This window comes from Ambystoma mexicanum, chromosome 14 (genome assembly GCF_040938575.1).
Source record: "Ambystoma mexicanum isolate Mex_15411 chromosome 14, UKY_AmexF1_1, whole genome shotgun sequence".
NCBI lineage: Eukaryota > Metazoa > Chordata > Amphibia > Caudata > Ambystomatidae > Ambystoma > Ambystoma mexicanum.
In genome coordinates, this window is record NC_090940.1 from 410,789,867 (window position 1) to 410,804,013 (window position 14,147).

Below are 14,147 nucleotides of genomic sequence, written 5' to 3' on the forward strand. Positions count from 1 at the left end.
GCCTGGACTGCATGGTCCATGTTATACATTAGGGCAAAAAACAGAGGTTATTCTGCGTGGACCTCCCAGGTCTAAAGCCGGCCTGGTCGGGGAGGATTAGAGCCGGCATATGTGGCTGTAGCCTATAGGCAAGCATTTTGCCTAACAAATTATGTCCGTATTGATCAGGGACAGTGGGCGATATGAGGAGTATTTCAATGGAGGGTTGCCAAGCTTGAGCAGGACGCTAATCGTTGCTGTTGGGGTGGATGCAGGCAGGACCCCTCTCTCGAGTGAGCATGCATATAGATGGACTATGTTTAGCACAAGTTCAGGGGCAAACTCTTTGCAGAATTCACTGGGCAACCCATTGTTCTTTGGGGGTAGGAGGGGTACATACCAGTAGGGAGTGCTTTCAAGCAAGTATTAATTTCTTTTGTGCAGAGATTGGGCGATTAAGAAGCGTGCCAGTGATCTCATTGAGCCACTCCAACGCCACCCTATCGAGAAAGTCAGTGATATGCTCAGCAGAGGCTGCATTTCGCACTGAATATAGCCGGCCATAGAATTGGGTGAATGCATTATTTATCCTTGACCATGTCCCCACTGTCCACTGCCACCTCTAAGATGTCCCCATGATCGAGGGATCATGCCCCTAGCCAAAGACCTCCCAGACCCGTCACCATCACCATAATGCCTGGCTCTGTGTGGGTCTTCCAGGAGGCACCTCCCAAGCAGCCGCGTCCACAAATTCTTGTATGGCGAGCTTAATCTGTGCCAGCAGGGCAAGATCTTCTTTCTGGTCAAGTACTACCTCCAAACCTTTGATTTCCTGCTCCAGCCGTTACATACGCCTGAACGACCTTCAGAATTACGTGCTCTTTAGCCCCTTATGTAGACCTTGAACATCATCAAAAAACCATCTGCTTCGGGGAGTGTCGAGGAGTGTGTTGGTGTTTCTGTGCCGATGCGCCATGGCCAGGAGGCTTTGAATGGCGGCACTAGAGACGTGTAACCTGCTGGAGAAGGAGAAATTACATATCATAATATTCCTTGTATGGATTCTTCTCCCACAGATTCCTCATCTGATAGATATTCCATCCAGCTCTGCTGCTTCAGAACATTTTCGTCATAGGCCGTAGTGGACCTCGACCCTGCCGTCGACCGTTCTTTCCATCTTGTCCAGCATCTGGTCATCGGCTCCAGACGTGACGTCATATAAATACCATGTCATTACGCCCCACACCTCAGTAACCTTTTTTTCTTTTTAAAATGACACGTGGCAGGAAAGATAGAAAACAGCAACAGAGGACCATCACCAGGTTAAAGTGAAAGAGAATATGCGCACCAACCACCCACTTTCTGAGTGGGGCTGGATGGGAGAGGAGGAATCTGCGGGAGAAGAATCCATAGAAAGAAAATTACGGTCATTTCTCTTTCAAGTGATTGACTTGCTCCCGCAGATTCCTCATCTGATAGACTCCCAAAGCAGTAGGATTAAGAAGGCAGGCAGAAAGTATACTAAGAAAGTTTGCAGCACTGCCCTCCCAAAACATGCATGCGCTGAACAAGCCATATCCAGACTATAATGTTTAAAGGAACAGTGCGCTCAAAAATGTTATGTCCCGATCGTTCCGGCAAGTCGTTATAAGCATACATTCATCGTAAAAAAAGTTCCTATGCATCTTACCTTAGTGTGCCTCACTTTTACACATGCGAAAACAACGTGTTGTGCGCGTCCATCTTGTGCTAAGCTTATCCGTGGATTGATCGCAGTAAGTTTAAGTGCACTCGATGCAATAAATCAAAACACCCGCCCTGATGCTGACATCACTAGACGCTTTCGGCCCTTTCCACAACACCAATGCACGTCTCGTTTCAACGTTCTCTGTCCACAAGTTATTGTCTCCATGGAAATAGCAGGACGCCGCTTTCCTCAATAAGTATAAACAGACCCTTTCGGATCAGGCAACACTAGTTTCTAAGTCAACAGTTTCACTGTATTTAGCTTTGATCCCCCTGTGTCTCGTTTCTGCTCGGTTGAGCTGTTTTACTAGCACGAAGCCTCTGCAAACCGTTACAGTAGCAGAACCGATTTAACTCGTTACTTACGTTTTGGTTAAATCTTTGTCGTACAATGTCAACAATACAGCCCTACCAGAACGAGCCGGAGTATTCAGAGGAGGAACCCATGGAAAGAGAAGGCTGCCAAAACGATGGGTAATCAGACAATAGTTTGCAAGATCAATCACCCAAGCATGAGCCGCAGCCAAATCGCATGAAAGACATTTCAACGTAGTGTACCAGCAATCATTGCGAGGTCATGCCAACCGAGGTGGAGAACTGCTGCTGCCGAGTAAACTATGGATGCTCGGCCTACATAGCTGAAGAAGACGTCACCGCTTTGCGTTACAGAGCTGCATGACTTCAGGGTAGCCTCCCTCACAAGTTCCGTGTTGTGGATTATGATGGTGCTTATGCACGAACTTCGCAGAACATTTCGGCCGCGCAATCCAAGTAACGAGTAAGCATACTCTAGATCTGATGTAATTTTAATACAGAGACCATTGGAATTTCATGTTTTTCTCCTACTTTTTCCAAATTGTGATACATCTCTCTGTAGAAATGCAGCTCCATCTTCCCCAGTGCCTCGCACACATCATCACCTCCCCGTCAGCTACGCGCGAGCACTGTTCTTACAAAAGTCCTGCCATGCTGTTGTTACAATACTCATCTGACCCCCTTCCACTGAACATTCAAGAACACCAACCAGAACCCTAATGCTGCGCATCAGTATATTCTCCCCAAAGCAACACACGTCCACCGATATCACTAGGATCCAAGCAAGGAAGATGGTAGATCAAACCTCTGGTTGTGTTATAATTATTTCTTTTAGCATATAGTGGAGACTTGTGCTGTAAGGGTTCCAGCCTTCATTTTTCTAAGGGCAACTATGCCATCGAATTTCGGATGCACTATTTGAAGTTGGCTGCTACACTTATCAGGTTGATACGATTTAAATATGTATGTTTCTCGTTCTCAGGTGGTACAGGCTGGTGGCCTATTGTTTGTTTACATGGTGGCTTTATGGGAGGATTGGATACATCAATCGACGAGTAATACCCGCCTGTGTCGTACGAGCCATTCGCCACAAATTCCCCAGTGACCGCGTACAGTACAGGGGAATTTCTAATACTGTACTTCAACCTCAAGTATACAATTTATAGTTTTTTGGTGCCATCAACATCACCCAATTAAATAAAATACAACTGAGTATATAAGGATATTTGAGATTTTCAGTGAGTCAAGAACACATGCAATCGTCTATGAGTGTCATGCTAGAATGGTTGTTGCCTGGGTTGACTGAACGAATGGAGGCACTGGAAATAATTTGCAAAGTGGTCCCATATTATGCATTTTGATCTAGCTCCACCCTTTTCCTATGATATAATGTGAAAATAAAATACAAAATAGGCACAGAGTGCAAGGACACACCGGGAAATCTCCACAGTACCCAGTAGTCCAGGCCAGCCCTGGTTGGTGCACTTTTGCTTTGCCGTTACCTTGTCCCCATCCATCCCCGCTTCCACTATCAATGTCATTTCACACCTATCACCGTACCCTCCCAAGGGCGCTGGGTAGGTGTGACTGCTCAAGTTGTCCAACACCATGTAAACTTCAAAGGGATCTTCCGCACGGGAACCATTGTCCACATGGCCTCCCCAGACCCTGTGTCTCCAGACTCCTCTCTTCAAAGCCCAGGCCCTGCAATCAACAAAAGTTTCTGTCCTTTCAGCATTGTTCCGGCCTTTTCGCGGTCGCCTCATGCCCATCCAGCTACTCTTCCAGTATCAATGGCATTTCGCACCTATGACTTTCGTAGGCTTATGCCTGTGCGCTGGAAAGGCGGCAGGGTGGGTTCATATGGCAGATGGAGGCAGAGTGGGTGTCTATGAAGACGTCATCCATTCACATACACATCCACTTATGTAAGCCTTTATAAACACCTTGAGAACATCTGGGCGATCTACTAGGTATATCGTCATCGAGCAACCTGTTCACCGGATACTTGTTCCTCTGCCTGGTGAATCTGCTCATCTGTTCGCCAAAATAAGGGTACATCAACTAATTACTTCCCTATGTTCATTGAACGTTACTACGAACGTTTATGTCGATTTCAACTGAATGTACACTGGATTTTAATGTTCATGAATCTCAAAGGCTTATGCATTAGTGATTAGTTCAGGTATTTTCTTCTCGATAACTACCACAATTCATCCCTGTGCGTTGTAGTAGAAATGATAAGTTACTCACCGTCTTGACTAAGGACTCCCTTAGTCACCTTTCCTCCATACTGCATGGGTGTCCCTTCCAAGGGACGGGAGACGGAACCTTTTTCACCAGAAAAAACCTTGTTCCTCTTTAAATTTAGAGGCGTGCAGGGGTGAGGCCCAGGGAGCATGCGTTACCCTGACTCCGCCCTCCGGTGCCACACCTCAATAGATTTAACATTGCCTAATGCCACCAGTATTATTAGGGGGGAGATTGTTGGGACGTATGGAGAAAAGGGGACTACGGTGAGTAAATTATAATTACTCTTACATCCTGTCCCATTTCCTCCATACTGCATGGGCGATTACAACTGAATGTAGCCCCAGAGTGGAGAGGAGACCCTGCTTAAGCAAATAGGTTCCTGAGAACCGCCTGTCCGAAAGCCGCATAAGATCTTGAGCCGGCATCCAAACAGTAATGCTTGCAGAAAGCCGAGGGAGTGGCCCAAGTGGCCGCCCTGCTTATGACTTGCCACGGGACATGGCGCTGGAATGCGATGGCCGATGCCTTGGCCCGACTGAGTGGGCGTGCATGTTGGCCGGAAGCGGCTTGAGCAGGCCCTCATACGCTTCGATGATGGCAGAGACCATCCAGCGGGATATGGAAACCTTGGAGGCCCGATAGCCTGGTCTTGAGCCTCCAAAAGTGACCAACAGGGTGTCCGATTTGCGGAATTACTTGGTCCTATCCAAGTAAAATTTCTGGGCATTCCTGACATCGAGGCAGTGCAGCACTCTGTGCTTCGTCCTCCTATATCGGCCAAAAAATGTAGGAACAACTATTTCCTCAATCAAGTGGAAGGCAGACGGCCCCATGGGCAGAAATGCTGGGTGTGTCCGCAGGACTATTTTGTCCTTGTGAAAGGTAATATATGGTTCTGAGGCGACCAATGCCTGGATTTCGTTGACTCTACGAGCCGAGGTGAGTCCGACTAGTAAGGCTGTCTTAATGGTGACCAGCCTGATGTCCGCAGACGCCATGGGCTCGAACAGTTTGTGCGCCAGAGCGCCCAAGACTATGTTGAGGTCCCACACCGGATGCGGCCTCTTGACGGGCGAGTAGAGCCTCGCGAGCCCCGTCAAATTTTTCTTTACAATAGAATTGGAGGAGGAGAAGATCCCCTCCTTCGAGTTCCTGTAAGCTCCAATGGCTGGGAGGTATGTATGGCAAGTGTCAAGCTGCATGCCCGAATGGGCGAGGTGCGCCGAGAAGGAGAGCACGTCTCAAGTACATGCCAGAGGATCGATTTCTTTGGAGTCTGCCCAGTGGCAGAATCTGGTCCATTTGCTTTTATACTGGGCCCTGGTAGCCTTGCTCCTTCCGCCCTGTATGATTTCCAGATTATGATACACAACATAAACGGTTCTTTGGGAGAAAAGCAAATGACTAAGGTCAAAACAAATGACTGTCAGGACATTGAGCAAAATACATAGGGAAACACAAATTGAGCTATCTGGCCCCTAGGGATTAATACCCGTGCCCTAGCGGGTGCCCGTCCCTTGATGGCGAATGGTGCAACGCCTATCTAAGAGGGCTAGGTAGGAGAGACTGCCCTAACTTTAATCAATTGTGTGCGAAGGGATAATAGCTGTCTAGATCCCAACAGAAACAGGGACAGCCTGTAAAACAACCACCTTAAAATTTTAACTGCGAGTATTGCGATTAGATCTCGTAGAAAACTGGCTGAAGAGCTAGCATGTGGTTAGTGGTACCGTAGGAATTTCCTCAGTATTGTTATTCACCCTAAGGCCTACTAATTGCCACATGTCGGTGGTTGCATAACAAAGATATAAATAATTAAAAGATACTGCCCATATATATGGGACAACCTTAAAAGGCTCACACCCTGTTAGTGAAATTAGTTAGAATGTACCCCCTATAAGTTTAGGGAGCATCTAGTTGGTTATGGGAAAACCACAACCGGATGGGTCGACCGGTTTCGATGGTGCACTTTGGTTAGACCATCTTCTTCAGGACGAATAATTTGTGAGTGTGGTCAATACATCTTCCATCTTGTCTCAAAATGAGGCAGCATAGGCGGACTGCTCCGTCCCCTGTAGGGAGATACAAAAAACAAAGCAGAGTAGGCATAAATACATCTAGTGCTAGATCCACAAATTGTTACCTGTAGACCAGCTATTTATTGCACATTGTCTTTTTGAAATGTGGCTACGACTGCTAGAATCACGAGGCGCATATAACTATGCAAGGCCACTTAGTGTGTGGCATGGCGTGTACACTTGGGCCCGTGGGTGGTGAAGGAAAATGGAGAAATGTGCAGGAAAGGAAGGGGGGCTGGTGGCAAATGGGCCCGGCACCCTGTGACAAGATGGCCAAGTGGAAGCCACAAATACCATGTCTTCCCACCTGTAGTTGAAAGCAATCAACATGAATGTCTGCAATCTGCGCGGACAGGAGGGTGCTGCCGATTAGCAGGAAGAAGTCCTGCAACAAACTGACACAACTGAGATCAATCCGTTGTTCGCCGTAAGTGATCGGTGAACAGATGTTGAAACTGCATAAAGGTGTGAGCCTGCCCTGTGAAGGGTCTCTTACCTTGGATGATGCCAAGTCGTGGTCTTAGACGGCGCCGCACGGAATGGAACACCGTTTTCTGCATTCGCAGTAGCAAATAGCGGTGCTTCCTCATGTGTCATGGAGGGCGGGGCCAGAGAAGGTGGTCAAGGACGCGCTCAGCAATAGGTGATGGCGAGCGTGCGTAGAAGCAGCTGATGGTGCTTCCGCGTACATCATCGGGACAGGGCCAAAGGAGGGTCAATGTGGGCGCACGCAACCCTAGTTATGTACAAGGGCTGGTGGAATGGTACGGGCAGCGTCGCGGAGTGCGCAACCGCTTGTGAATGAACCGATACCATGTGCTGAACCAGGAGGCAACAGCATTAGTGATCTGGTGGTTCCTGGCAGGTGCTGCGAAGGTCGGAACAGCTGATCATGGAGATTATGTATGTGCACGTCAGCACCATAGGGAACCCATGTGCACTACGTGGGGGACAGTGATAGCAGGATGACGGTGTGGATGATTATCCATGCGCAACTGCATATGAATGATCAAATAGCGGGTGCAAACCCAAAAAATAAATAAATGGCAAGCAACTTAAGTCAATATCTGATGATTGTGACACAGAGCTGTGAAGATTAGAACAGCTCTATATGACTGAAAGTCGGTTGTGTGGATACACCACAGCAACATAAGGGGGGCAAAACAATTGCACTATCAGGGAGGGACAATGGCTATTGCGCATTGCAGTGTATAGATGTAGATGCTTGTTGGACACTGGTGGAACAGTGTAGCGTGGTAGAGTGCAAGGAGAAGTAGTGCTGGGGATGCTGATGTGATATGTGATGCTTACTTAGCGGGCAAGGACTGCCAGCTCCTGCCACTGTATGGCTTCGTTGAGGCCTTGTTTGCATGTGTCCAAACAGAAAACCAACTTCTGTTCTTGTCTGAACAATAGATCATGAAAATGACCTCCACGTTTTGGCGGTTTGATTTTCTCAAGGATAGTCCATTTGAAGTTGTCAGCAGTGTGGCCCTTGACCAAGAAATTTGGAACGAGTGGGGCTGTCATTTTGCCTGTTCTTATGCATTAACGATGTTCTGTCATGCGTTTAACTTCCCGCTCTGTCATAGATTACAAGGGCAGGTAATCATGTATACCACACCCTTTGTGTTGCAGTTAGTAAACTGTTTCTGAACCCAGAGGATGTGCCAACCAATGTCCAGCGTAGTGCTGCTTGTTGTGTGTGCGCACATATAGCATTGACTGCAAGGGGAATGGCCAGTGGGTAGGTTGACGTTCCAAAGGGTGGGCTGAACAGAACAGGGAATTGCTTCCCCTATTTGTATAGCGTTGACCAATGAATCTGACATTTTAGAGTGAACTGGGGAGTTTGTATTTCTGCTTTGCTGTGCTCAAAATCTTGTTAAAGAGAGGGGAATAGCTCAAGAGAGCGGTGAGGCCTGGAACATCGTTACCTTTCTCATGTTGTTCAAGGGTACAAGTGTGGGGTATGTTCCTAGCTCATTTGCATGTTTGATTAACTATCGTGGAAGGATAACTTCGCTGGGTGAGCTGCATTTTCACAGTTTTGCTTGGATTGGTGTTTGGGTATATGTGTCTGAGTTTGAAATAATCCACATATAAATTGGCCAGACTAGCTCCCATGGCTGTGCCTGAATCTTGCTGGTAGAAGTCATTATTGAAGAGAAAAAAAGTTTTTAGTTCATGCAATCTCGGCCACGGAATATGGTACACTGTGAAGATCAATGCTGGAGTCCAATAAGAGGCGAAGCATCGCCAAGGTCTCTTGCTGGGGAATTTTAGTGTAAAGTGACTCGATATCGATGGTCACTAACCAATCTAATTCTGGATTGAATGTCAGAGAATTCAGTAGAATCAACATAGCAGTGGAGTCTTTGATGAAAGATTGCATCATCTGGATTTATTTTTTGATGAAATAATCCACACACTGTGACAATGGCTCTAAAATGGAGTTGATCCCTGAGACAATCGGACGGCCAGGAGTAGGACTCACACCTTTGTGGATTTTCGGCAGTGCATACATGGCAAGTGTCCGTGGGTGCGGAGGTCTGAGGAATGATGCTTCCCTAGAGCTTATGTAACCTTCCGCTTCAGATTCATCAATGATCGGGGAAATGAGTGCTTGCAAGGTGAGAGTGGGATCCATGGGCAGGACGTGATAACTAGTTTGATCACAGAGAACGGCTTCCACCATCTTGATGTAATCTGTGGTTTCTTGAATGACAATGGCCCCACCTTTGTCTGCTGGTTTGATAGTAATCTTGGTATTCATAACCAGGTCTGATAAGGCTGCTAATTGCAGTTTGGTGCAATTATTGTGAACAAAGGGAATGTTGGATTCCAACTCAGCTATCTTCTTGAGGAGCGCCTGCTCGAAAGTAATTGATTCTGCTGAATGTGAGCATGAGGGTACACAGAACTGAGATGGAGGACGCAGTCCTGTGACGTCATGTTGGTCATAATTCTTCTCTGCAAAAAATTGCTTAAGACGGATCTTTCATAGTAGTTGTGTACATTCTACTCTCGTCTGGAAAGGATAGTATCGAGCCGTAGGTATGAATGTGAGACCCTTTTGTAAGATTTCCTCTTCGGATTGTGTCAGTGTGTTGTGACTGGTTCACAATAAGGGAGGGAGTAGTGGAGGTATTGTCCCCAGTCCCCTGCTGCGAGTGACCACCGGTGATTGTTGCTGCGTTTGCCACCTGGGCTTCCGCTGCCCTCTGCCGTGTTGACCTAAAAAAAGGGACAGCAGGGGTGTTGTTTTGTGTCAGGCCAAAAACTGGACCCGCCGGCCCTGGCGTCCGTAGCTGCCAGAGCTGTTACTGGAATTGGTACTTGATTTGAACCAAGATCGGTTGGGGCCTCTCTGGGCATTTTGCAACCGAAGTTGTGCAGCGTCACGTCTTGCTTGTCTTGCTTCGTCCGTGACGTATGGATAGGTCTTCACATGCGTGAATGCTTGCAAGTCCTTATTCAGCTTGATGATTTCTGTTCAGATTTGCATCTTTGAATTCCTTCAATGATATCTCAAGAGTGGCAAGTTTGGCTGTAGAGATGTCTATAGAGATCTTGGTTTTAAGAGCATTGCATCTATTTCCAGATCAGCCTGTGAGAAGCTGAGATGCTGCAACGTTACATGCTCGGTCTAGAAAAATGGACACCTCTCACGATTGACGGCAAACGTATTTTGGTGGCCGAAGGCCAACCGTCTCATGTACATAACGATAGAAATACAGGTTTCCGAGTTTGACCAATGAGCGGCCATTTTGATGTAACAAGGATCGGCATTTTGTTTTCCAACGATTGCTCATTGCTTTCTGTCAAACTGCTTCGCAGCACATTCATGCTTACTCTGCTCAACTGTTAACATTGTTGTCTGAACGTGAAAGGACAAGGCCGCAAGGCCACGAGGCTAATAAGAGTTTGTTGAAACACAACGTAGGCAGCGCCAGAGAGGAATGCCCGGCTCCCTCCCGAATGTAGCCTTGAAGGAGAGCCGCAGGGTATTTAATCATTTCACAGCTGCTAGCCAGTGTCGTTATATGGTAGAATATGTTAGAATAAAGCAGCTAAAGGCTTGAATTATGCTCTTCTTACGGCCCCCCTTTTCCGAGCCCTGTAGAGCGTGTCGGCTCCCAGGACACGAATAGCACCTCAAAGATAGCAAGGTCTGGAATGTGACTCTTCCCCCCGTATGTAGCTCGCTTACAAGAACAGAAGCACTGTGTTCTGTTCAACAAAGAAAAGATGTCTCCACACTTTCAAGGTTGCATATTGTTGCTAGAATAGATATTTGAAGGTGTCATATTTGTCAAAATTGTCCATCATCAAACCGAGTTCAAAGAAACCCAATAAAGGGGGGTGTTAATCATGTCACAGCTGATTGTATGATATGCATTTTGTATATATGTAACTGATGTACGTAATTCGCTCTCTTGCATCCCTCAAGGTCTAGAGATACACGTCGCGGGGTGTGAGACCGAGTTGGCCAACTGAGACTATTTGATTTGCAATAAACCCTAGCTTTGGGAATACAACCTCGTGTCTGGTGTATCTATCGTGTGTGGTGACTTGCCTTGTTTCCATAACGCGAGGGACCCCTAGGGGCCCCTTTCAAGATGGCGCCCGAAAAGGGACCCTCCCCCACTTGTTCCATCGTGTACGTTGTAATTGAGTAAAGGCGGAGAACGACGAGGACGGGACGATCGAGCCGGGATCAAGAGGTGTTTGGGGCGCCCTGTAAAAGTGATGAGATTCCTTTGCAGATCTGCCCCCATCTGATCCCTGATCGATGTATCTGGCTAGAGAACAAGGAGGCGAGGGTCCCGAAATGAGGCAGAAGCCAAGAAACGCAGACACAACGTCATTGGTTGCGTCAGTATACAGACGACTTGTGTCCTGGAGGACAAATTGATTTATCAGGTGAGTCATACTCCGATTCAAAATAACCCGGATATTGGTTGAGAGTTGACTTTGCAAAATCAAACACCCTAGGTAAGGTTGATTAACCAAGGGGAGGTTGAAACATGCCTGGGGTATTGTCCACCCTAGCGGGGTTTTTCCGCTGCGGTAGACAATCTTTGGAAGATGGCCAAATTGCACCACCTGGGGGGAACGCCGGCGTATGAGATGTATGTGAAGTATGGTGTGGGAGCGATAATATTCTGTGAGACTTAGCATAGGCAAACCAGAAAGCAACAAGACCATCAGTGACCGATAAATGGTAGTTTTGAGATAGCGAGAATAGGTAACCTGGAAAGGGTGTTGATACGAAAGAAAGTGCGTCCCGCAGCATTTGATATCGTTAAGGACTGGAGAAGGAAACAACGAAAGACAGGTAGTATTGGAATGCATGGGTGAATATTTGGTGGAGAGATGGAAACAGTTAATTGGGAAATTACCACTGCAGCGATTGTTAGATTTGAATGCATTAGCAAGCTGTAGAGAAAGAGATGAAGTAAGGGAACATGTGTATGGACTTTTTGAGCTCAAAAATGAATTGGATAATGATTATGCTGAAATGTTTACTGCACCTGGGTACAAGGGTAAGGATATCAGAACAGGAACGAAGGAAGTGCTAGGGCCACAATCGACGGCAACAGTTACCATCGCCAGGGCGAAAGGCGATGGTGGACGAATTATTGTTGTTAAAACAGGTGGGGGAAGACTTGAAAGCATGCATACTGAAAACAAGGGTATTACTGCAGCAAGTCGCAGGACATAATAGAGGAAGAGGGAACTCACGAGGGAGGAGTAATTCGAATATGCATGGGGGGCCATTGGGACCAAATCAGTGTGCATACTGTAAGGAGGAAGGACACTGGCGAGCGCAATGTCCACATCTACAGAATAGAAATAGAACTGGCCAGAGAAGACAGCACAGAGGGCACCAAGGAGCGAATGGACCAAATAGGAATAGTATGCAGCAGCACCACAATAATGAAGGTAATCAAAACCAAGCCCAAAACCAAAGTGTTCCTAACCAGAGTCAGGGTCAGCAAAACATACAGTATGGGAATCAGAGTGGGGGAAGTGGGGGAAAGAATGGGAACATTTTCAATACACAGCCAAATACGTATTACAGTAATAATAGTGACTACACATCGGATGATGTGTTATTTCCCCAATAGGACAGCCCAGAGCAGAGGTCGGAACCAGTGTCTATTCCCGTGAATCAGAGAGGACCCTACGTAGAAATGAGAGTCGGGAATGAGGAGCACCGCTTCCTTGTAGATACAGGAGTGCAAAAGTGTTCAATAGACCATCACTTGGTTCCGGATATACCATTGTCAGGGCAAAATAATGTTTCCGTACGGTTCGCCGCTACACCAGTCATAAACCCAGTATCCCAATCAGTCCCAGTTACCATAGGACCATTCACTGAAAATTGTCCCTTTCTCCTGACAGAAAATTGTGGGGAGAACCTGTTGGGATTGAGCTTGTTGAAAAAGCTAGGTGCGATTATACATTGCACGTCAGAGGATTTGGCCACAAGATGCACCTGTATCAGAATTCATGTCTGAAACTTTGCCAGGAGAGTTAAGAAAAGTACCAACCTGTATATGGGCGATGCATGACAACGATGTAGGATGCTTGAAGATAGAGCCAGTGAGGATCATTTTGAAAGAAGGAGTTACAATGCCGCAAATTCCCCAGTATAAAATTTCGGCTAACGGAGAGAGAGGATTGAAAAGTATTGTTTCAGATTTGGTGAAATTAGCGGTAATTGAAGAAATTATAGGCAGTACATGTAACAGCCCGATTCTTCCAGTGTATAAGAAAGGGGGCAATGAAGTACCATATCTTTTCATAATTGATTTGCGCGCGCTAAACAAAGTAGTAGATCCACAATTTCCTTTGGTCCGAGACGTCTCTACAATATTGACAATACCACCTGCCTCAGCAGTATACTTTAGTAATTGATCTAAAAAATGCTTACTTTAGCATTCCGGTGGACAAGGACAGTAGATATTTGTTCGCGTTCACATTAGGGGGACGATCATTTACATTCACGCGCATTCCACAAGGATATACAGAAAGTCAGAGTATTTACAGTAGAGCGTTAAAAGAGCAGCTAGACAAGTTAGAATTACCAGTGGGGTGTGTACTATTGCAATACATAGATGATCTGTTGATCGCTGCTGATACACAAGAGATTTGTAAAAAGAGCACCGTATTACTACTGTCGCACCTAGCGGTACATGGCCATAAAGCTAGTTTGAAGAAGTTTCAATATAATCGAAAGGAGGTAGCTTATTTGGGCTACCTACTTTCGAAAGAAGGGAGAAGGCTAACGCCATAACGCAAAGAAAATATTTCTTGCATGCCTATTCCAAAGACACAGAAAGGAGTCAGAGCCATAATAGGCATAGCTTCTTATTGCCGGCAGTGGATAGGTAATTTTGCGTTGATTGTGAAGCCAATGATGCTATTAACTAAGAAGGATGCGGTGATACCTTTGCAGTGGAATGAAGAATGTCAGAGAGCGATTGATCAATTGAAAACTGCATTATGTTCTGCTCCAGTTTTGGGCACACCGAATTATGAAAAAGTTTTTAGATTGTTTGTATGTGAGAATGAAGGATGTGCATTGGCTGTTTTGACACAGGAACAAGGTGGAAGAAATAGGCTGTGCGGCTATTTTTCTTCTGCGCTGGACCCTGTAGCGCGCGCACTACCACGATGTTTGCGATCTGTCGCGGCGGCTGCTGCATCAGTGAAACAAACGGAAGGGATGGTATTGGGGCATACTTTAATTCTGATGGTGCCACA

General features: G+C 46.5%; 1 protein-coding gene across 3 annotated transcripts in view; it reads right to left on the reverse strand.

Annotated features, from left to right (window-relative positions):
- KNL1 (kinetochore scaffold 1) overlaps positions 1–14,147 on the reverse strand; it is a 1,870,945-nt gene that overhangs the window by 1,067,189 nt on the left and 789,609 nt on the right. The window lies entirely within an intron of this gene.